This window comes from Haliotis asinina, chromosome 16, assembly GCF_037392515.1.
Source record: "Haliotis asinina isolate JCU_RB_2024 chromosome 16, JCU_Hal_asi_v2, whole genome shotgun sequence".
Classification (NCBI taxonomy): Eukaryota; Metazoa; Mollusca; class Gastropoda; order Lepetellida; family Haliotidae; genus Haliotis; species Haliotis asinina.
In genome coordinates this window covers 10,117,853-10,142,738 of record NC_090295.1, presented here as the reverse complement: position 1 = coordinate 10,142,738, position 24,886 = coordinate 10,117,853, and positions in this window count along the sequence as shown.

Below are 24,886 nucleotides of genomic sequence, written 5' to 3'. Positions count from 1 at the left end.
GCCGCTACAAAAGATTGTCGTGACGTCCTGTATCCGAAATAATGTATCGTGAACCATGGACTTACCGGGGAACAAAACGTGGCAGTGGGAAATTTGGGGTTAACATTTCGGCAACTTTTTGGGGAGCAATTTAGCGTGCCTTTCCTCTAAATATTTCAAAAATGGCCATACGGTTCTTGTTCAAACGTTGTTGACAATTATCTAAGATGTAAGTGCTTTACAGGTTTCCAAAAGTTATATGGCGGACATTTGAGGAATGAACACAATTTAAATCCTTTTCATGCCCTTCCTCTAAGGTTGTACTGCATGCTGATGGGTGTATTAATAATACCATCATTTAAAGCTGTAAGTCCAGATAAGAAACTGTTAAGTTTTACCATAGAGACTTATGAAAGTCTGCACCTTACATTTCACTTCTTAACTTAATTTCCGTAATTGTACCTTACAGGAAAGCACATTTATATTTCCTGTAAGTACTATCGAGGATAGTAATGCTATGTTTTCTGGAGCCCTAGTTTAGCAGGGCAAGGTAAAACTCCGTGAGTCGTTAACGTAACTGACAAAACGTAAATACTCAACCTAAACCACATCCGCCTTGATGTTATATTTCTCAGATCACGACAGAGGTCACCATCAGTATGGTCGACCATCAGTATGTCCTTCGTACAGTGCTTACAGCAGCTTGAATTATGCTACTGAAATTAAGGTTGAAAACACCAACTTGTTAACATTATCAAAGATTTGACTGTTGTTTAACTCATTTGTCATGCAAAGCATATATTTGTTGATGGTCGTAATAATATGAAAGAGTATAATTCCCCTTTACAGTCTTTGGAATCCCGGGAGGAACATTGTTGCAGTGTCGCGTTGTTGACATTACAAAATCAGCAAAATGGGTCTCACAGAAAGTGCAATAATGTTCCCCTTCCACAGCCCTCGCTGTAGAAACCAGGCGCAATGTTAAATCAGCCCGGTATGTTAGTTTTCTTCAACTGCCATATCTCTCAGCACACTCTACAAGTGTATCCCAAAATATTCTCTATGTGTGTTAATACACACACTGCTCCTCGCGTAGACTAACAGCTAGTCTCTGAAATGAACATATTTTACTGAAAAAACATCCATAGTGAAAAAAAATAATATAATGAAATGGAGCCCTGAGACTTTCGTCATTTTCAGAGACTAAACAAATCTGCAGAGCGATAATTTCTTGGAATTTCTCAACACATGCATAGATCCTTATCACCCACTATTGACATGCCACTGAAGGTGTATGTGACAGGACTTTTAATTGCCCCCAACATCCCCCTACCCAGCCCGACCCCTACTCCCTCTCAGTGTGGTGTGGGCAGCTCAGGGGAAAGTATCAAGTGTCGCAACCACAAAGCTTAGGGTTAGCATCTCTTGAGACTAATGCTATGGCTGGAAACCTGGATGTATCCAAAACTCCAACAAAGATATCAAATATATTTTTTCTGTCAAATAAAAATATTCTGTCTGCATTATATACGGCAGTTTGATTGAAATCACATGGAACAGGGGAAACTGTTTATTGGAAATAGTAAGACAGAGCCATATCTTTGATTGAAATGTTTTACAAGTAACAGTTAACAGGAAATGTTCAACACACACAGTGTGTAGAAAATCTTCACATGAGGTCGCTCATATGGACAATACTTTGTGCCGTCTTGTAAAACCCTTTGAAAAGATTGTCATCGATTTTGTACCTGTCCTGTGGAATTGCAGTCACAAAACAACTGAGATAACAACAACTGTTGTACAGCGCCTGAAGCTAATATATCCAAGAAAGCCCATGCAAGTCTAGAAAATGTGGCAAGTCTAGGTTACCTTACTTTCTGAAAGTGAAGAAAGTCTCAGTTTCCATTTTATTTTGTTATTCTTATTTTTTTTTAATATGACCTTTTCCCAGTAAAATATGTTCATTTCAGAGAGTAGTTGTTTGTCTATCGAAGATATTGTGAGTCAAGGGACTCGCTCAGGAAGACAGTATTCCAAGAAATAAGATCAGGAATCTTGTATAAAACCCGACACATGCTGCCTCGTGATGAGAGGACATGGCAGGAGGTCTTGGCCAAGTGTGGGGCCATGAGGGAGCTGTGGGGGAGCCGCCCCATGAATTCATACTAAACACCAGTGACAGCTAGAGATCAACTGATAATTACTAGCCAAATACTGGCTATGAATTCAGCAGATTGGCACAGACCCTGAAGCTATGGAAATCTAGACTTGCCACATTTTCTAGACTTGCGTGGGCTTTCTTGGATATTTATACTTCAGGGTCTGTACGACAGACTACTCCTCGCGAGACCAGTCACCAATCAGAAGTCCTCATCAGTACCGCAAAAGAATTACCAAAGACATATTGCAAGACGAAGCAGTCTGCTTGTAGAGCAAGGTTAATGAGTCTGAACAGTTGGCAGTTGTGCACGTCGACAATGTTGTTTTGTCACGCTATAAACTCTAGTTAAGCAGGTGTCTGCTTCTTGGCCCACTTGTGTCATCGGTGGCGGATGCCTGACAGAAGAAGACGTCTTCTCGATGGTGTATTTTGTTTGGAGTGTCCTCGAAGAGACAGGTTTTCATTTGGTAGACTGTTTGTCACTGTAGAGTGCGATGCACAGCAGCTCGCTCGTGTTCCAGTAAGGATTAAGGTTATAAGCTTGTGACGCAGTAAGTTTGGTAATAGATGAAAGGTAAATAGATTCAGTAGCAAAATAAGGACAATTTCAAACGTCAGCATTCATAAATGAATCTCGAAGTTTAATATTACACACAAAATGTATGTAAGATACATTCTGGAAACGACATGCCATAACACATCCTGGGCATAATATTAGACAGAAATGCCTGGACATAACATGACATCTCGTCGTGGGAAACAATATAAAATAACACTTATCTGGAAACATGAAACAGACCGGGGATGAAATAAGAAAGCTGGTTCAGATGAATGTGTTATAGTTGGAATGAGGTGTTTAATCCTTGAAAACACAAGTGTATTCTTGACAAAGAAGAGCAAACTGCTGCCACAAGACTGTCATACGGTGTCCGCTCAGGGAGCATGCGATTCTAATCTGTGTAGTGGAATCTCAACATGTTCTCTTTGGAATAGAAATATACCAAATGTAGAAGATATGATATAAGGAATTTAAAATGAACCAAACATATGATCTACGTTAAGGAAAGCAAACGTTAACGAGCATAAACGTCGAACAATGAAAACTGTCTTGCAATACATGTGAATTATGCACCAGGAATTGCCTTTGAAAACTAAAATATAAACGGGACTACTTAAAATTGGATCCACCGTCGATAACCACACCACGAGCACTAAATGACAGTTTGTTTGTTTGTTGATCTGTGGCAGTGGTCTTTAAATTAGCTTGGTCAAGACAATTTAGAGATCAACATCATGAGCATATGTTAACATATGTTAACATATGTTAACATATGTTAACCATGTCAACGAGCCTCACCACTCGACTTGATAGTCATCTCTTATGACAGGTATGTTTTACAGAAGATTGTGATCGTCACGGGTTTATTTCACATGCCATGTGGCCGACGTGAAAATGACTGTTTTACTCACTCACTCACGCAAAACCACATAAATCGTCCCATAGTGCGTTGGTAATAGATACAAGGAAAATAGTATCAGCAACAAATATTTTGAAGCGTCAGCATTTAATAAATGAATCTCGAAGTTTATGTTGCACTCAAAATGTATGTATATGATGTAATACATTATGGATACAACATTCCATAAAACATCCGCTGGAGACAACTGGACATCACATCGTGGAAAAAAATATGAAATAACACTCGTCGGGAAAGTTTAAAATAACACAGACTTCAGCTACAGTATGAAAGTTGGTTTGGCTGAATGATTTGTAGTTGGAATGACCTGTTTAATCCTTTGAAAACAAAAGCGTATTCTTGACTATACTTTCAAGCATGCAGACCGGAACATCCCTTTTAAACGCAGAACTAAAATGTATGGTAATACAAAGATACAATTCTCATGAATCCTCATTCCTATGCCCTCAGTTATCCTGTTGCTGAACTCAACTTGTTGATAGTCCAGCTTTCCTCCGAATCGACGCCTTTTCTCTGTGAAGTAGATCTAATTTCAGTTTTCAGTATAACACTAAAGAAAATAGCGCTCAGTATATATAATTCATTTTCTCGCACATAAATGATATTCAATTAGATGAAAAAGTAGCATTTCAAATTCGAAGATCTGCTTGGGAACAAATGCACTGTTATCTGACCGTGCCAACTTGAAGATTGTCTCTTCAGACTAGATTACACCAAATATAAAGGATTTCATATAAGAAGTTACATTAATCACAAAATTAACCAACCAAATAATCTACGTTAAAGAAAGCGAACGGTAACGAACGATGAAACATGTCTTGTGATAGATGTGAATAATGTATTCAGAAATGGCTCATGAAGAAAACTAAAATATAGACTAGACTACTCAAATTTGTATCTGCCGTCGATAGCCACATCACGAGAAGTAACTGACTGCTGAAGATCTTTCTATGTCATGGACAAAAGCAGGATTTCAGCGTGGCAGAGATAGGCATTGTGGCGACCTGTTCTAGAAGATGATCAGCACCAGAAATTATCTTGAGAATCCAGGATATAGCGATGACCACCCATAATGACCAAAAGTCAAATTTTGCAGGCGAAAGTACATACATTCACTTGAACTTTGGTGGTGACACAAGCACCATCTTCACAGGTCATTCTCAGATCTAATCACAATTAAGAATACGAGATCTGAGACCCTGAGGAAAGGCGTGCTTAGGAAAAATCCCAGGAAAACACAAATAAGCCATTTCAGTGGCTACATTCCTTGACAGTTGCTTTGAACTATTTCAGCACTCATCTCTTTCTCAAGATCTGAACACGCAGACTTCCATATGTTACCAAACAACAAGAAATCGATGGCTGCTACATATTTAGACTCACATGATGAAGTCAGTGGCTTCGTAACAAGTTGTGCTCTGGATTACTTTTAGGCCACTCAGAAACTGTTTCTAACGGAATCGTGATTAAATGCCTACATCTGTTGGCAAATGTTCACCGACTTGGAAGGGAACCATTAATTATAATATTATCCACTGGTTTGAAAGGGGGAAATAATTATCATTAACTACATGTAGTACATAAATCAATCTTTCTTTGTCACTAAAATCCATACTTTGAGTTAGAGTTGTAGGCAGTAAATAAGTGTATGGTCTTCAATAATATTAGAATAAATGACAGTCCCCGAGGGTGTGAAACAAATATATTATCTAACCTGGAAATTGGATCAAATGATAGCGTTTTGCATTTTCCCACGTTGATTCGAGAAGATCAACCCAGAAATCAGTACTTACACAACTAAATTGTGAAATCATCAAATAACCACAAAAGTTCAATGAACAATCAACACATTATAATGAAACAAACATGCTAAGGCTCACATAAAAGGAATACAATGACTCAGACTTGTGACAGCATAACGACCCCATGCACGTCAGTCCACTCATGGATGTCAGAATTTGTCACAGTCGAATGTCTTAAATACATCATGGTGTCAGTAGATTTTCTGGTCCATTGATCAATCTATTGTCTGGCTTGTTTATAGGACGTACTTACTTTGCAGCTTCAGGCAACAAACCCTTGATGTAAGCAATTGTGGCAGCGGATACAGACGTTGGAAGCATTTTGCTGTGAAGATGTTGAGTTGCGTCCAAAGCCAGAAACCATTGGAAGCAGTATTGAATCAGTTTTAATCATGCTTAAAACTGATCTTCACGAACCCATGCTTGTCGTAAGAGGCAACTAACGGGATCGGATGGCCAGACACACTGATTCAGTTGTCATTGTATCCCAGTTGTGTGGATTGATTCTCATCATGTAGATCACTGGATTATCTTGTCAGGATTCGATTATTTACAGACTGCCGCCATACAGCTGAAATATCGGTGTTTACAAGCAGGTGCCCGACTTAATTAATCAATAAGACAATTATCTATGCCACGTGGAGATAAATATTACGACTGGGGGCACCAGAAATGAGGTATCTATGTCCAAATCTAGAATAAAAAAGTGTGATTTATAAAAAGGTGATTTGAATGCACTTGTGAAAGATGGTTTTGAAGAAAAAGTGACTGTATGGCAGTAAAATTATTTGTACAACGTACGATTTATATTTGTATCCAACATTTTGAACATTCAAATGCGATATTTCGATAACATCTTCCAGTCAGTCTGCGATATGTGTATAATCTACTTAATTCACGTTTAACTCTTTCAATTTTCAACATCTACCCAAACATATATGTCAGAATACAAAGGAACGTATCATGTATAAAACAAATTCTACTTAAAATGGAATAGATAATGCCAAATTCAATTCAAAAATAGACATTATCTTTTGCTTTTAAAATTGTGTCAATTCAGCATCAAAAGCGCAAGAGACTAGATATTTACAAATTCGTGTGAGGACAAGTCCCTCGCAATCTTCGAAAGCTCGTCGGTCACACTATGCAAAAACATGGACACCAACTTTGTCTCGTTGCTGACTGTCACTCACCCTGTCTGTTCAGTCATGTCGCAGATCGATGTCAATGCTGATCATCACTGAATTCTCTCTTCCAGGCCCAAATATTTAACAGACTACCGATATATAGTGGCGTTAAACAAACAAAGACAACCGTCAGTGGCTTTAAGGCAGGTCTAGTTTAGTGGGATGAGAACTAATACACTAAAACAAAGAAGCCAGGAAAACACAGAAGCAAACAAAACGAGTGAATATTCAACAAATATCGTTTCTCACGATGTTCTAATTTCCACAGGGTTGAAAATGAAAGCTGGCCACTTCGAAATCAGCTCGAATTTGCAATGACTTTGCTGATTTGTGCTCCAAGTAGGTGTTAGTTTTCAGTACTAGTTAGACTTGCATTTCTTAGGGGACCGGAAAGGACGTCGAAGCTCTATATTGGCTTCGAGTCTAGACATTTCACAGACATGTCAGCGAGACTTACAATATATTGGGTAGTTGATCTGCAATTATTAGCTGGGAGGGGTTAAACGAGTTTTCATCCCAAACCTGCTCCGACGGGAGATATCTCTTTGGTTTTTGTTCTGTGCTGTAATTGCGTCATAACTCTGACGTCACAGAGGAAAGACGTCACTTACGTTAACTGTGTCTGGATACCAGTAGTTTTCACAATAAAACAACACTGTTTCTTTGTCTTCATATCTAACGATTAAACTCGGGTTAGATTAGCGACCTGTGAGCAATTGTTTTATGAAAGAAATAGAAATTATATGTCAGCTGCCAACTCTCAAAAGAAATATGATTTAAGACAAATTTCTTTTCCGTCATCTCATTGACAATGGATGACGTTAGTGATGCAGTAGGTTGACGAACCCGTACGTCATTGACGTATGAATTAATAAAATATCTCATTTTTTAAAATCAATTCTTAATATTATCAGATTTGTACGGTAGTTTGGGGTTTGGTGTATTTCATTGTGGGCTACTAAGGGTTGTGTTGTTCATTTTAGGGCCATTTCTATGACATTTGAGCGCTTACGGTTTAATATTATGTTTAAACAATCACTCATGATGCAGACTGCATCATGAAAGGGGCACATGTAAAAAAACTGATCATACATCATCTTCCCTCTTTCTTTCAAAATGATAGAGCCTTGTTACCTTTAGCGAGGGATTGTATCACCACATCTACTGCTGCTGCTACTACTACAGCTATAACAGCAGGGACTAATACCACTGCTAGTGCTAATACTACTACTACTGCTGCTGCTACTACTACAGCCAATACTACCACTATCACTATCACTACTACTACTACTACTACTGCCAATACCAATACGACTACTACAACTTCTACTACCAATTCTACTGCCCCAACTACTGATGCTACTACTACTACCATGATCATCACTACTACTACTACTACTACTGCTGCTACTGCTACTACTACTACTACTACCACTACTACCAGCACCACTACCATCACTACTACTCCTTCGTCTACTCCTAGTGAAATTGGTTTCATACGAAGGACGCTTCATACAACAACAAAATTCGACTCTTTTTTGCTGTTATAGGTACCCAGTTTAAAATGTCTTTTGGTAAATGCCAGGAAATAAACATTTCAAACATTTTCTGCTGATATGCATCAGTGAATCACAACGTGTCTTTGATATTGTAAAAGGTGTTTAGAAACACCTAAAATTATTTTCCTAACATTCATGCTTGTTAAGTAACATTTTTCCACTTTCCGTTTACACATAACAATATCAATCGCCAAAACAAAGCAATATTCAGGCAGCGTTTCCATCCATTTCATATGTAGAATGATTCTATAGGGTATAGAGAGAACGTAGAATGCTTGATATGATACACAAGTATCAGACATATGCCACGATGAACAGCTGAAAGAGTCTATGGGATATTACAGAACTTGTCCACACACAATGCTGTTGCCAACGCCCTCCCATGCCACTGTTATCACGTTTATAATGAGACTTGTTCAGCGCTACAGATAAGAGTACTTTCACCGTCGAGAGACCAAGAAGTAAACGTCCATACATCATAATGCAGCTGGAAGTTTCGTCCTCACTTGAGCAGATTTTAAGACATCCATAAGGGTAAGAGGGTAGCCTTTTCGTTGGAGTTCGGTGTACATGAGTTTATTTCTCTGATATTGTATTTCAGTAATGTAAGTGTTAGTAGGTGCATTCCATTGACCCCATTCACCTCACTAACATTTCAGCAGAACGACAGCTTTAATGGACATTGCATATCAATCTATAAAGTTAAATTCTTCGCTTGTATGCTTGTTCCTTCTAGAATATTAAAATGGCATTTATCTGAACTTTTAGATGGAAGTAATAAAATATTTGCTGATGCCATTCATGTTGCCATTCATGTGATACCTCCGTGTCTTAAAGGTTACAAGACGATTGTTCAGTTCTTAGGCCGCTACAAAAGAATATCGTGACGTTCTGTACCCGAAATAATGTATCGTAAACAAAGGACTTACCGAGGAATAAAACATGGCAGTGGGAAATTTCGGTGTTAACATTTCAGCATCTTTTGGGGAGCAATTGAGCGTACTCTTTATCTGAATATTTCAAAAAGGGCCATACGGTTCTTGTTCAAACGTTGTTGACAATTATCTAAGATGTAAATGTTATGAAGATTTCCTAGAGTTGTATGGTGGACATTTGAAGAATGTAAATCACAAGTAATGACGTCATCGAACTCTTTTATTGAACAATTTTTTATACTTTTCGTGGCCTTGCTCCGTAACTTTTCATAGACTTACTGAATGCTGAGCCGATAGATGTGTTAGTAAAACCATCATTCAAAGAGGTAAGTCTAGATAAGCGACCAGTACCTCAGTCCGTCATTTAGTAACTTCCCTTTAACAGTCTATGGGATCCTAGAAGGGACATTGTCGTGCTGTCGCCCTTACAAAAACAAGCAAAATGTGTCATGTGTTATGTCCTTTCATTCCACAGCCCTCGCTGCACAAACAGCAACAAGGCGCAATGTTAAATCAGCACTGCATGTTACTTTTCTTCAACTGCCACATCTCTCAGCACTCTCTACAAGTGTATCCCAAAATATTCCCTACGTGTGTTAATACATACACTGCTTCCCGCGAGACCAGTCACCAATCAGAAGTCCTCATCAGTACCGCAAAAGACTTAACAAAGACATATTGCAAGACGAAGCAGGCTGCTTGTAAAGCAAGGTTAATGAGTCTGATCAGTTGGCAGTCGACACGTCGACAATGTTGTTTTGTCACGCAATAACTCTAGTTAAGCAAGTGTCTGAATCTTGGCCCACTCGGTGCCATCGGTGGCGCGTGGCTGACAGGAAAAGACGTCTTCTCGATGGTGTATTTTGGTTAGAGTGTCCTCGAAGAGACAGGTTTTCATTTGGTAGACGTTTTGTCAAGGTAGAGTGTGATACACAACACTTCGTGTTCCAGTAAGGATTAAGGTTATAAACCCGTCACGTTTTACGTCCGGTGGCACACATAAACGTAAAGAATATCAGTAACAAAACAATAATATTTTGAATGTCAGTATTAATTATCGTGAATTTCGAATTTTATGTAACGTTTTACGTTTGGTAATAGTTGTAAGGGCGTCCGTATTTAATTCTGTGTTTCTCATCTGCCTGACAACTAAATGCAAAAAGGTACTATTCAGTCTTCAAACATGAATGCGAAAAAAGTACTATCCAGTCTTCAAATATGAATGTATACTCACCAAATGCATTGACAATCGCAACAAAGACAATAATGTTTGCCCCTAAATTCCCTTACTAGTGCGTATGTACACTTGTAGGGAACTTGGTTACAGTGATGGTGGAGTCTGATTGTGATTTTTACAACAGAAACTTCATGATTTCTGGCAAAGTCTTTGCGATTTGTCACAGAGTCTTTGCTATTAAAATGGTAATTATAGTGTTAGTGCTGGTAATGATTTTCCTAATCAACACGTAATACCATTGGCAACCATATAATTTACTTAAATAGATATAGCCATAACTTAGATATCATTTTTATCATAATTTGCAATGACAGTCATTTTTATGATAAAGATGAGTAAAACATGAATATTATCAACCCTCGAAGAACTAAATATCCATAAAGAATTGTTTCAGTCGCCCAAATGAACAAATCATAAGATAAAATGACTCCTTTATTCACTCAAGGGAAATTTCGTATGCATCTTGTTCAGTTCTCCAGTCTTTGTGACATTTTAAGGGTCAACTGCAAGTGATTGCATTCACAATATCAATACCTCTGGAAATGGAACCCATACAAATAGATGGTACACATAATGCTTAGTTCACATACTCTGCACAATCGAATTATTTTCAGAAGAAGCCAATTTAGTCAATATGTTTCTTCCTGTCGTTGATAAAACACATGGTTCTATATAGTGGGTGATAAACCCAAACAGAATGGTAACTTTGCATATTACAATATTCAGTCGGGTTTGTTTTGTTTTCAAATGTATCAATTACTTATAAAGAGATTATAAAAATCTTAATTTATGACTTTATATTAGTATCAAGGATTTTCAGTAGTATTGGTAGTATTGGTAGTAAGGATGGCAGTATTGGTAGTAACGATGGTAGTATTGGTAGTAACGATGGTAGTATTGGTAGTAACGATGGTAGTTTTGGTATCAACGATGGCAGTATTGGTAGTAACGATGGTAGTATTGGTAGTAACGATGGTAGTACTGGTAGTAACGATGGTAGTATTGGTATCAACGATGGCAGTATTGGTAATTACGATGGTAGTATTGGTATCAACGATGGCAGTATTGGTAGTAACGATGGTAGTATTGGTATCAACGATGGCAGTATTGGTAGTAACGATGGTAGTATTGGTAGTTACGATGGTAGTATTGGTATCAACGATGGCAGTATTGGTAGAAACAATGGTAGTATTGGTACTTGCGATGGTAGTATTGGTATCAACGATGGCAGTATTGGTAGTAACTATGGTAGTATTGGTAGTAACGATCGTAGTATTGGTAGTAACGAAGGTAGTATTAGTAGTAACGATGGCAGTACTGGTAGTAACGATGGTAGTATTGGTAGTAGCATTACAATAATGATGATAATGCCGGTAAACTCCAAAGTCGTGCATGCCCAAAAAGCGTTCAGCAATATTACCCCGGTAAATGGATCAGCGTGTCCTCGACTTTCAAGAATAGCTCCCAAGCGACTGGCGACGTTCAGGATACGACTGTCTTATCCGACCGGGTACCCACATTACAACAGTGTACATATTTACTAACACAATATCTGTAAAACCAAGTTAGCCTAGTGGAACAGTATACGGCTATGTAGAAATGAGAAGGTTGAGCTTTGGTTGATTGCACACTGTTTTTTCACAAACTAGTGTCCAGTGAATTTAGATTTAATTTGAATTTGTATATTCGATCCCCTTGATATCTATCACTGGATTGTCTTATCCAGACCCGAGTATTTACAGACGGATGCCATATAGCAGGGATATTGCGGCGTAAAACAAGAAACACATCCACGGCCCATCAACTTGGACAGGTTATCGATATTAATCAGGGAGACCGATAATCGATCTCTTATCGATACATATCTAATGGGTAACTTTGAAACAAATGTCAAATCTGAACGAAATGGATATATTTAGTATCACTAGTAAATGGTGACATTCTAAGCACGGAAAAACAGCATCCTCAACATAGGTTTAACAGCCCATGGATAAAGACCTAACTTTGTGTATTGTCTGAGTAAGTTAAAACTTTCATTACAATATATTGTGCGCGATGTCAAAGAAGACCTAACTGTCATAGTGAAAAATCATTAATATACATCCCATTGACGAAATATCCAGTTATACATCGTTTTTGCTGACCCAGCTTTCAACCAACAAAAGAGCAGCATATCCGAAAACACGCGATTGTGCATGAATACTTGTCTAGAAGTGATAAAGGAGTCATTGGATATAGACTTATATCAACCAGGTCGAAACGTTCTCATATGAATACTCATATAGAAACGATAAAGGATTCTTTGGATGTAGACATATATCGACCACCAAGATCTTTTATGGACAAATCTTCTTTTAATCTTTTACACACAACGTTTCGGGGTCATTTCAGATCCCTTCATCAGGTTACCAGGGTCAGTTCAAGAAGATTTATCCATAAAAGATCTTGTTCATCCATAACAACTTCTAAATGCCGCCAAAAGACATTATATCGACCAGGTCGAAATAACTGTGACATGTTTTATTCAAATAAAATATACACAGTTTAGATGTGGTATAATGTAGGTCTAGATGGGTTGTATCGGAAACTGTAACGGACAACAGTTAACAGATATGAGAAGAACATACACAAACATACCTGTTTGTTAAATATTTCCTTATTTTTCACTAATTTACTGCAGCTAACTCAGGCGGGCCTTATTCATATGAGAAATTGCTTTCATCAGCGTGAAATATTGTAATTGTCTATCATAATTTAGTTTACAATAATTGTTTACTGGACGTTTTTATTTGGCCATTATTAATGGGCAAATGTTATACAAAAGCTAGATTAAGTGTATTAATGATGTTACATTGAAAGAAGCACGTTCTTAGTTCCCGTCTATGTTCTGAACATTTTCCGGACGCTTCAAACTTTCACTCATGGCCGTTTGTCTTGATCGCTGTCCCTGCAGGTTCAAGTTTGTAACTCATCCAGGAATAGCTTCGCTGATAAAAACGCCAATCCCGTGAAAACGGGGTTATTACTTATCTCAAAAACGAAAGAAAAAGTACTTTATAAGAACGGGAATCTGGTTTTCTGACAATTCTGTAGCTTCGTCAGATATACATCTGTCGATCTCGTCACTGTTACTGAATGTAGGATGTTCTTTATTTTCTTAAACATTAATCTTAGCCGGCGGACACCCACGTTTCTGAAAAGCGCTCTATTGTAGGTTAGATTAGGATGAAGAACTTAGGTATTTGAATTTAATAAATCGTTCGTAAACACAAGGGGGGAACTGAATAAAGACAAAGCCTAAGAACACATTTGATTCCCTAAACTATTTTTCAAAACTGTTTCCAGAAACGTTTCGGTCACATTGTCAAACATTAGCAGCGCTTTTTTCACGCTAATTCAGACCTCAGTGAGAACGCGATGACGCCCTGATACGTTGATGATGCCACATACTTTCATGATGACCGCGCTAGGTGTTAAGCAGAATGTCAAAAAGCACCTGAGTCAATGTAGGTCCGGGTTCGATTATCTACATGGGTAGAATGCGTGGAGCTCATTTCTGGGGTCCCCTGCCGTGATATAGTAACGACCTTTGTTAAAGACGACGTAAAACCCCACTCACTCACTCACTCACTCACTCATACAATCTAAAAAGAAGAATACATGTTAAGAAAAGTGTTTCTTCGCAGTGAAAAGAGCAAAAGATTCTATCCCATGCAAGAACACTTTTAAGTCAGTCAGTGTGTAGCACACATTCGTATTTTTTTCTCCTGTCGGGGCGGTAGGTTGCCTTGCAGTTCGATTCCTTACGTGGGTGCAACGTGTCAAGCCCACTTTTGATGTTCTGGAATATTTCAAAAAGCGGACTACACCTCAATCAGTCCCTACTTCTATGTTACTTTAATGGTGATGAATTACGAAAATTATTGCTATCAAAATAAGACTAAAAGAGATCCATAGCACGGGCGGCGCAGTAATCTAAGAAGTCACCATCCAAAGATGCGTTACTTAAGTCTGGCGGAAGACTATGATCTTTGGATTGTAACCTGACTCGCCTCGATTCTGTTTCAAGGTTAATGGGCACTTGACCCAACTTTGTGGGTTTCAAGACAGACGTAGACTTGTAAGGCCATATGTAAGATCCGGGGTAAAATATTGGCCTTCAGTAGCACCTGCTTGTCGTATGAGGTAACGAACAGGATGGGGTGGCCAAGCTCACTGACTTGGTTGTCACATGACATCGTATCCCAATTGCGTAGATCGATCGATGCTCATGCTGTTTTGGATTGGATTGTCTTAGTTTCGTTTAATTTTTCACTAATTATGCAAATATCTAAACATGAAACAGATGATGCCATTTTTAAATTCTTATCTTTTAATTCAGGTGGGATAATTCAGGTGGGATAATTCACCAGGGAAGGGAAATTGTTTGTTGATAACAATTATCTCTGCTTTGTCTCTTCCAGACTCGATTATTTACACACCGTCGTCATACAGCTCACTCTCTCATGCACTTACCCACTTTACCGAGTGTACAGAATGTGCCTTACAGAGTACCACATTCTGTAGCTCACCTTCCTTTGTGATTGGTAACGCTTCATTCTTAAGATAATTCTACAGTATCCCTACTATTCTCGGTGTTGCACTTCTCACTCAGTGGGGTAGGTACGTACTGATCTCAAAGAATATTGCATAATCTCATTGCATGAGATTTTGTTCAACATCTGCGATTTGTTGTCAGCTCCGAAATGGTGCTTTGAAAGATTAGAGGGTTTTGTAGAAGGAAACCATTCTCGTCATGTGTCTAGCAGTAGAAGTAGTAGTAGTAGTGTAGTAGTAGTGGTAGTAGTGGTAGTAGTAGTAGTAGTAGTAGTAGTAGTAGTAGTAGTAGTAGTAGTAGTAGTAGTAGTAGTAGTAGTAGTAGTAGTGGCGGTGGTGGTAGTGCTACCAGTAGTGACAATAGTAGAAGTAGAAGTAGTGATCAAAGTAGTAGCAATAGTGGCAGTAGTAGTATCAACAGCAGTTGTAGTATATAGTAGTAGTAGTAGCAGCAACAGAAGTAGTGCCAGTAGTAGTAACAGCAGCAGCAACAGTAGTACTACTAGTAGTGGTAGCAGTCCCATCAGCAGTAATACCAGTAGCAAACAGTAGTAGTAATAATAGTCGCAGTAGTAACAGTAGTAGTAGTCATGGTAGTAGTAGCATCAGCAGTAGTAGCACCAGTAGTAGTGGTAGCAGCAGCAGTAGTAGTAGTAGTAGTAGCAGCAGTGGTAGAAGTAGTATCAGTAACAGCTGCAGTAATAGTAGTAGTAGCAGCAGCAGCAGTAGTAGTAGTATTAGTAGATGCAGAAGTAGTAAGTTTAAAGTAGTAATAGTGGCAGTAGTTGTAGCGATGCTATTTTCCTTATAGAAATTAGTATTTCAGGATTATCAGTGTTATCCCAGCGGACTTCCACATGTCGCTACTAGATGGCAGCCCTGTATTGGAATCCTCACGACTTACTCCAGGCATTAACGCGTCTTTCAAGTCCAGCTTCTAATTCCGAAAACGTTTTTGTCTTTACCTCCAGCTCTTGTCAAACACGGTAATTGCTGTTTTGGAAGTCGGTGGATGATCGCATAACGTTTAAGGTAGAATTACCGCCCTTTGATGTGAAATAAACTCGCACAAATCAAATTACGACTCTCTATAGATGGTGTGGCGTGTTTCCGCCATCTGACAAATCTGAGCGACCAAACGCAAAGATCGGATTAGTTGCTGGGGATTCCAATTCAATCCGTCTTTGCATTGGAGGATAAAGTGATATTTTTACCAGCTATAATTACTGCAAATACATCTCACCGTTGACCAACGAGCATAGCGCTGTTCGTCCCTCCTCTGATGCATTCAGAAAAACCAAATAAATGACAGTAGGTTGCTTGTGATGGGCAAAGCAGGAACCATACAGACCTGTAGTGCATGCTTGGTGTGTATAAACGTATCAAGATTAGGATCTATCGATCACAAGTTTTACACCGGTGAATCTCTAGTTATAAGATATATGAGTGAATACGTTGGGCTCCTGTGTTTTTGTGTAAGTTCCAACAACAACGTGTTGGGACACACCAGAAACTGGCTTCACACGTTGCACTCATGCGGGGAACTAAACCCGGGTCGTCGGCGTGACGAGCGAACGCTTTAACCAGTTGGCTACTCCACATTATGAACTACTGGTCCATTAGTTATGACTGTTTTGTAACACTTTTATGTGATTTGCAGTCCGTAAATATTGACGTATGTGAAACGCCTATTAAAATACACGTTCCGTTAATTTTGTCACCAGTGAACTTCCATGTAAACCACAAGGCGTTGTTCATGACACTGTTGAAACTGTAGCTATGTACAGTATACAAAGTATTTGAAAATATTGGTCATTGTATTACTGAGAGGTTGTAAAAAGCGAAGGAAGAAGGATAAGAAAACAGTTTGAAAGTATCAAGTCACGCATGTGATCTAGTCTATTGGATGGGCGAGGGGGTTCTTGTTTCAATGGTGTCCTTCCATTCGAGGGAAAGTTTCATACACCAAATCGAACCGACTGATATTCATAAACACTATTTGACAAGAAAGCAAGTATACATTTCGCCTAAATTCATTTCCTTACCTATGTAGTATACATACAGTGAATGAGTTTAGTTTTACGCCGCTTTTAGAAGTATTCCGGGATCACGATGGACACAAGTGTTGTAAGTCTATGGAAATGGACCACTGACAATCAGCAAAGACACCAGGTGTTCGCAAGAATGACAAGCATGTCCTGTTTAACCGGCAGTGAAACTAAGGAAGTTTTCTCTTAAGTTTGTCGTGGAAATACTCGTGAACAAATTTAATAAATATAATATGTTGACGGAACTTTTTTCTCTACCTCACTAAAACTCGGAAAGATAACCAACTTGACGTTTTAGAAAGTCTACATGGTATAGTAGTACTGATGATTGTTATTAGCGCTAGCTTTAAATACTTTTTTGTGAATATAAAGGATGTCAGTCCTCGCTTGTACTGAGGCAGTGAGCTGAATCTAGTAAACATGCAACTAGCAATATTCAAGCAACACCACGTCGGGGGGACACCAGAAATTGGCTTCACACATTGTACCCATATGGCGAATCGAACCCGCGTCTTCAGGGTGACGAGCCAACACCCCAGCAGTCAAATGAAGCCAAACTGAATTCGTATTAACTTATTTATCTGTTCGAACGATCCAGCTTTCAAAGATATATTCCACTTTATATTCATATGACTACAAACGTTCAGATAATAGGAACAAATTACACAGGCCTTCGCCACATTGGGCATCGACTGACCCACACCCTCCCACTCATGATTGAAATGTATAACAGAAAGTAGTCAGCTCACCCCTAACACTTCAATATGGAACCTCATCTGAGCCGTAAGGAAGTTAGCTGGTCGTAATGCCATACCAGTCTGTCTGTCGTATTATCACTAGTTCCCAGCATCGATGGTGCCCGCCCTCTGAAGAGTGAGATTCACCCCGAGGCTTTGGGAATCCACAATGAGCTTCAGCTGGCGATGACGATCGAGATGGCCGTGAAGAAAAAAATTGCCAATATTAATTGACAAATGGTATGTGAGTTTTTCTCACATAATTACCCCTTTTTAAACTTCGTCTTCCAGCCAGATTAAATTTAATGTCCTGAAACTGTAGTAGTGAATTTTAATATTAGTCTGCCATTTGTATTTTCATCTATGTTTTTCATTTGAATTTTTATTGCGTTTATCCGCGCGGATGCTCGCATGATAGACAAGGTGACACCTGACTTGAGGTATTTTTTCATAAACTCTCTGCGTCCATTTCTCTGGAGACTCGCACTGTAAAGTGCTATAAATATCAAGGTCTTTTTACCTGTCTTTTTTCATAAAGTCATAGTGATTGAAACGGAGAAAAAACCCAAAATTTAACAGTTTACATTCAATTCTAATTTGACACTTTTTAACATATTACTCATGGAACAAAGTTTCATCGTGTGGCCACTGAAAGCAGGTTTTGAATTGTATTGGTTGTTCAGCTTGACCTGAGCTACTCTACATATGCATGACCCGGGAGGTCAAATGGCACAAACTGAAGGTCGAGTTAACGTCATTAAAGAGCGGAACAGAGAATGTCATGCATGGATTCGTTACAGAAGTTGCCCCGGAAAACAACACTTCTGAAAATACAGTCATTTTATGTGTTAACGGATATGTTTATACAGTCATATGCTATCTAGTTTGGCTTTGGCTTACTAACTTTACAACGTGCAGACGTCAGGTACTTTCATAATCCGATTCACTCTCGCTATCACTCTTTACACCCCAGAGCTTCGTTTTAAAGAAAGTTAAAGGACATTGGTGACGACACTGAGATGTGAAACGGCGACCTTGTCGCGACTTTTCTGACATGTCGAAAATCAACTGAGAAAGGTGCACCATGTGACAATAATGGACCCAACTAGGTGTGACACACGGTCACGCAATGCATTACTATACACTTGGTACACAACCTGAACTGCTGTGACATGGCTTGAAGAACAGCCAGATGGTTATGTGTTATTTGTATGATTTCACATTTTATTGTGTCGAATTAATGCATGTGTTGCTTTGTTATCATACAATTGTGTTCGTTGATATTGGATGACCGATGAACCCCTGACAAAAATAGTTGGAGTGAGTCGATTGTGCAATTCCAGCTACATTTTGTACATCATAAGCATGTGTGTTTTGAATAAGTGTTAAACAGGTGTTCGTGAAAGAATCGATGGTGGGCTGAACTAAAGCACCCGTCAAAACCCGTCTGAATGCAGGAAAGTCAGGTGTTGGAGAAAGGATGAAGGTAGCACAGGGCAGGTTAATGAATAATGAACTTTCTCGGCACTTGTGCACGTGCTTCTGGAACACCACCTGGCTGTCCCCTCTTCCGCACACACCCCTCGTAACAAACAGTGAACCGTGTCAATATTTTAATGATAGTTTGTTAAACATTTATTTTCATTTTTTAGGACAGATATTCTGCAGAATTATCTCAGAGTCGTTATGATGTTTTGATTATGATCAGCGTTTCGTCGAGTATGTTATGTTTATTAGTTTTCGAGTTTCATTCCAATTCATCGGTCCATTTTGAGCACTATAGTGTGTATTTCGGCGATCCATATACCTACACGTGTGTCATCACTCTGAAATTGTGTGACACTTGTTCCATTAACTATCTGGCAAACTGCCTTTGTCCCAAACCCTCCTGCGTGGAGTTTAGCACTGAATAGGTGGCCATATTTTATCATTAAAACTATACTGTAGAGCAAAAGAAACGCAATTTATGTCTTCTATATAAAAGCTTGACAAAAACATAGTTGCGTTTCTTTAGCTGTTCGGTATATTAAATACGCTTAAATCAAACTGATCCACTAAGGATAGATGACAGTGCATGACTTGCTAGGTCAGGTTATCTTGACCTGTCTTGGCGTGACCAACGTCAAATTGTCAAGTATCATGCGGACACACTGTGGTCACCAGTAATTGGCTATTGACAGGATATGATCACTGCCAGACAGATCTGATCATCGTATTCTGACTGCCAGACGTAAAATTTTCTTAATTTGAAAGATCGTCAGAAATCAAATATGATGCTCCGTTGAAAGCAATCATGTAAAGCGCTGATTGACTACCCTTCCTGTCCTCCCCACTGATAACGTTCATCAGTCTAATCTCTCAGATTAAACATCATCAACCGGATTTTGGATCCAAACAAGGTTTCAAAATATACAGGTATTCAAAATGATAATTATGGCCTACGATGATAAAGCAAGTCGTACCAGTGCACAACAGGAATGAATCGATTTATGAATTTGGGAATATAACATATTTTCTAAAACATATATGTCATATTGATTTTAACATCGCCTGGACCTTTAAATATCTGCACTTGTTTCTCATTTAGAGGAACGATTCAAACACGAATCCCTCACGAATGCACTGATCTATCATAATGTTACATATACGAATGATTTATGACTCACATAAATGTCATATATCTATTCTACATTAATATCTAATGTATGACTCACCTAAAATAGTGATAGCATTTTATCTTCAGATAATTCTATTTGTACATAAACATCCACATCAAAGAGATCTGTAAGTTTTGAGAAGAAATTATTTCTGTTTTACAGTGTAAAATTATATAACAGTCATAATCATTACAATATATTTTGTTGCAGAGTTCATAGCATTTTGAGAATTTTCCCCTTGAGCTGAGTTGTACACAAAAATGTTAATATTGGTTTATATTGTGGGTAAATGCATCAAACAATACAATCTATGCACAGCTAAGAAATTGTGGGTTGGGGGAAATCTATTTATATCTTGTTTTACGCACACTTGAGACACCCATCGTTCAGTTTCAGATTCAGTTATACAATTAATAATCAGTCTTCGCCATGACGATTTACACGGAAACCCTCAAACTCGAGATAGTCAATAAGTTAATTGAAGAGATTGTATTTTAAACTGGTTTGAATAAGTGTTTCACACATACTATGTAAAGCAGCTGTGACTAGATGTACACAGAAAATATCCTTGATTGAGGAATTACACTTGCCGTTACACAGCTTGCCAAGAAGCAATAGTCTACATTTATCTATATATCCATCCATGCTCCACATGCCAAGTTTACCCAGCACTGAAGTAGAGGAAGCGCGCTTACCGAAACCCTGAATGTTTCTGGCAAAATAACTCTGTGTACTTTCTACCAAATCATAATCTTTACCTCGAGTAAAGTTCACAACCGTCAAAAGCTCGTTGGTATTATCATTCTTTTCCATATTTTAACTAAAACAGGATGGTGGAGGCCTTTGGCGTTTAAACCATAACTTTTTTGAGTGATGCATTTTTGCATGTACTCAGTTGTGATCTCCATACATATTTGATGATTAATATATCTGGTGTAGTACCACATACTCCCGTATGATCACAGTACATATCTCCTCATCAATTAGTCACCTTCGCTCGTGTTTATGCATGATTCCCGTACATACCTCCTTATTAATTAATCCTGTGTGATCCCTGCACATCTCTCCTAATTCATTAGTCACCCCTGTAATATCTCCTTATTAATTAATCACCTACGCACGTACTCCTGTGTGATTCCTGCACATCTCTCCTAATTCATTAGTCACCCCTGTAATATCTCCTTATTAATTAATCACCTACGCACGTACTCCTGTGTGATCCCTGCACATCTCTCCTAATTCATTAGTCACCCCTGTAATATCTCCTTATTAATTAATCACCTACGCACGTACTCCTGTGTGATCCCTGCACATCTCTCCTAATTCATTAGTCACCCCTGTAATATCTCCTCATTAATTAATCACCTACGCACGTACTCCTGTGTGATCCCTGCACATCTCTCCTAATTCATTAGTCACCCCTGTAATATCTCCTTATTAATTAATCACCTACGCACGTACTCCTGTGTGATCCCTGCACATCTCTCCTAATTCATTAGTCACCCCTGTAATATCTCCTTATTAATTAATCACCTACGCACGTACTCCTGTGTGATCCCTGCACATCTCTCCTAATTCATTAGTCACCCCTGTAATATCTCCTTATTAATTAGTCACCTATGCACGTACTCCTGCACGATCCCCGTACATACCTCCTTATTAATTGGTCACCTACGCACTTACTCGTGTATGGTCCCTGTACATATCTCCCTATTAATTAGTCACCCCTGTAGATACCTCCTTATTAATTGGTCACCTACGCCCTTACTCATGTATGATCCCTGTACATATCTCCTTATCAATTAGTCACCTATGCCTATCAATGATCCATATAGATGCATGGCTCATCTGTACCGATGTATGATCCTCATACATATGTCCTGAATTATAACCTACCCATACTCGTAGTTATAATCTCTGTACACATCTCCTGACGAAAAGTAACCTACGTACTCATCTATGGTCCTCAAACATATATCATGATTGATGACTCCCCTATGCATGTACCGATTTGTGATCCAAACAGGTTTCTCATGATTAATTACCCACATACGTACTTCCAGATTCAACTCTCTTTACGGTTGTGCTGATCCTCCCGCTATCTCTTGATCCATCTGTGTATTGGTAATGTTGTATTCGCTCTTATGTCGCCGAACGAGATTTGAATCAAGTGTGTGTTAAAGGTATGAAAACTGACACTACAGTGTATCCGACTCTAATGTATTATCTTGGCATGCGGTGTACACTGATCGGAACAGCGTCGATGTATCACCCAGATCACACTGTTTTTCCATGATGATACAGTGACAGTCAGTGTTGACATATGAGTTTCACGTTGATCGACGACCGTGTCAGCATCAACTGCATGGCCAGGTTTGCTATTGTATTCACGTGTCGATGGTATTGAGTTACGAATTCTGTTGATATGAAATTCATCATGTGATTGTATTGGAAATGGAAGGGAGAATATGACCAAGTATCAACAAAAAACAAATCACAAATCACAGCTTTCCTCAAGAAAACATGTTGCCCGCCAGTCTCTGATGTGACTTGTGCAGCAGTTGTTTGTTGTGCAACGCTGTAGGGTTCCTGTCACATGATGGCGGTAGGTAAATAACCGTGTCAGGACCTGACAATCCAATGATTGACATTGTGAGCATCGATAAGTGCAAACGTTCAACGATAATATGCATCATCCCGTTTATTGTCTTGGACAGGTATGAGAAGTTGCAGCACTGAAGAGATGTGCATATTACAAGAACGATCACGTGAACTGATCACGATATCTTTAAATTTTAAACTATTGCTCGGTATGATTTGTATTTTTGTACGGATAATCAGCTTGTAGACAAACATGGGCTGACAGATGGATTCTAATGTTGTTCTTTACGGGTGATTATGCAGGGAAGTAAGGACAGTAAGTAGGTAACCTCCCTGTAAAATATCTCCCGACCAACACAACGTCGGTTCTCCAGTCTCTTGACCAGGTAATGATTCGAACCTCTCAGGCATCGATATAGGACATTTTTATGTAACTCGGACTACTGTCTAATCGGACTGTCTAGTCGGTTCCACCCCGGTCCGAATTAGACTGTCCGAGTGCACTGTATACGTGTCATGTGAACACACTAAGCTGTGGGAGAGGTGCGATAATTCAACACGCCGGGCTTTGTGACTAGAAAAGGCAACACACGGCCTACTAATCCAATAGTACAAACGTTGTCGGAAATAACTTGATCAAAACGGAAATTGTATAAGAAGTAATCAGTGACTCTCGGTAGCACAGGGGCGGTGGGGTAGTGGAGTGGTTAAAGTGTTCGCTCGTCACGCCCAAGACCAGGGTTCGATTCCCTACATGGGCACAAAGTGTGAAGCCCATTTCTGGTGTCTCCTGTCGTGATATTGCTGGGAAATTACTCTAAAGTCATACAGGAGTCGAAATTATACATCAAGATGTTATGACGTAATATTAAGCTAAAATATTGCAGTTGTCCCCAGAGGATACAAGCGATTGAATTTCAAATATATCCATCAGTTATAAAGTTTTCAATTGCTTTTTGTCATATTGAAATGCATTTGTGATGAATGTGATAATTATTGCTTACAGTTTCATCAAAACCATAACTGATCCGTTTCATAGCAACCTTAGTAAAATGTTTGCAAAGTTCATCGATGGATCTTAGTCTCAATTCACACATCGATCACGTTATATTTTAAGAAGATTCATTCAAGGATGCTTAAACATAGCATTTAAGGTTTTTGTTATAAATATGACTGGCTGTGTGGGTGAACAATAACTTCAATAATAACAATAACAATAACAATAACTTCAAAAAGAAATCTGTTGACCAAAGAGCATCAATTACCTTCACTCAGTGGGCGTCCGACTAAAATTGATCACGATCAATAAAAATCAGAAATCAAACTTATGTTCAATATGTCGCATCAGGAGTTTCAGCGTTGTTGGACAGAGCAGCTCAGGAGTGATAAGCTATACTGCCCATTCCAATGACAATGAACACGGTTTCATGTTATGAAGATGACGGAAATAACCCTAGATTGGATACACGGACTATGATTTTAGTCACTTGGCTTGTATGGTGTAACAATTGGAGTCCAATAATTCTTTACTGGCGTGTCCCTGTCATCAAAACGTGGAGATGGGATGTTAATAAATGTGCAACAAAACGTCCCATTATCATAAGGTACGATACTGTCTGGTGAATTCTATTCATCTTGAGTCATTTAACTTTAGGAGTAGCCACGCAACATTTGAAAATATCAGTCGACAACGTGTATTGAAACATAACAGCTTTTAGAATACATCATTACTTCCATAAACAGTTATTTTCAATACTTGTGTCTCTCTCGTCTCAATGTCTTTGAAACATTCCATTTGTGATACATTTTATTATATTTTGTGTTAATGCGATGGTGTGTAAAAACTAATTGCCACACTGTATTAGATATAAAAGTAAGATAAAATAAATATAATATTATAATTATGCAT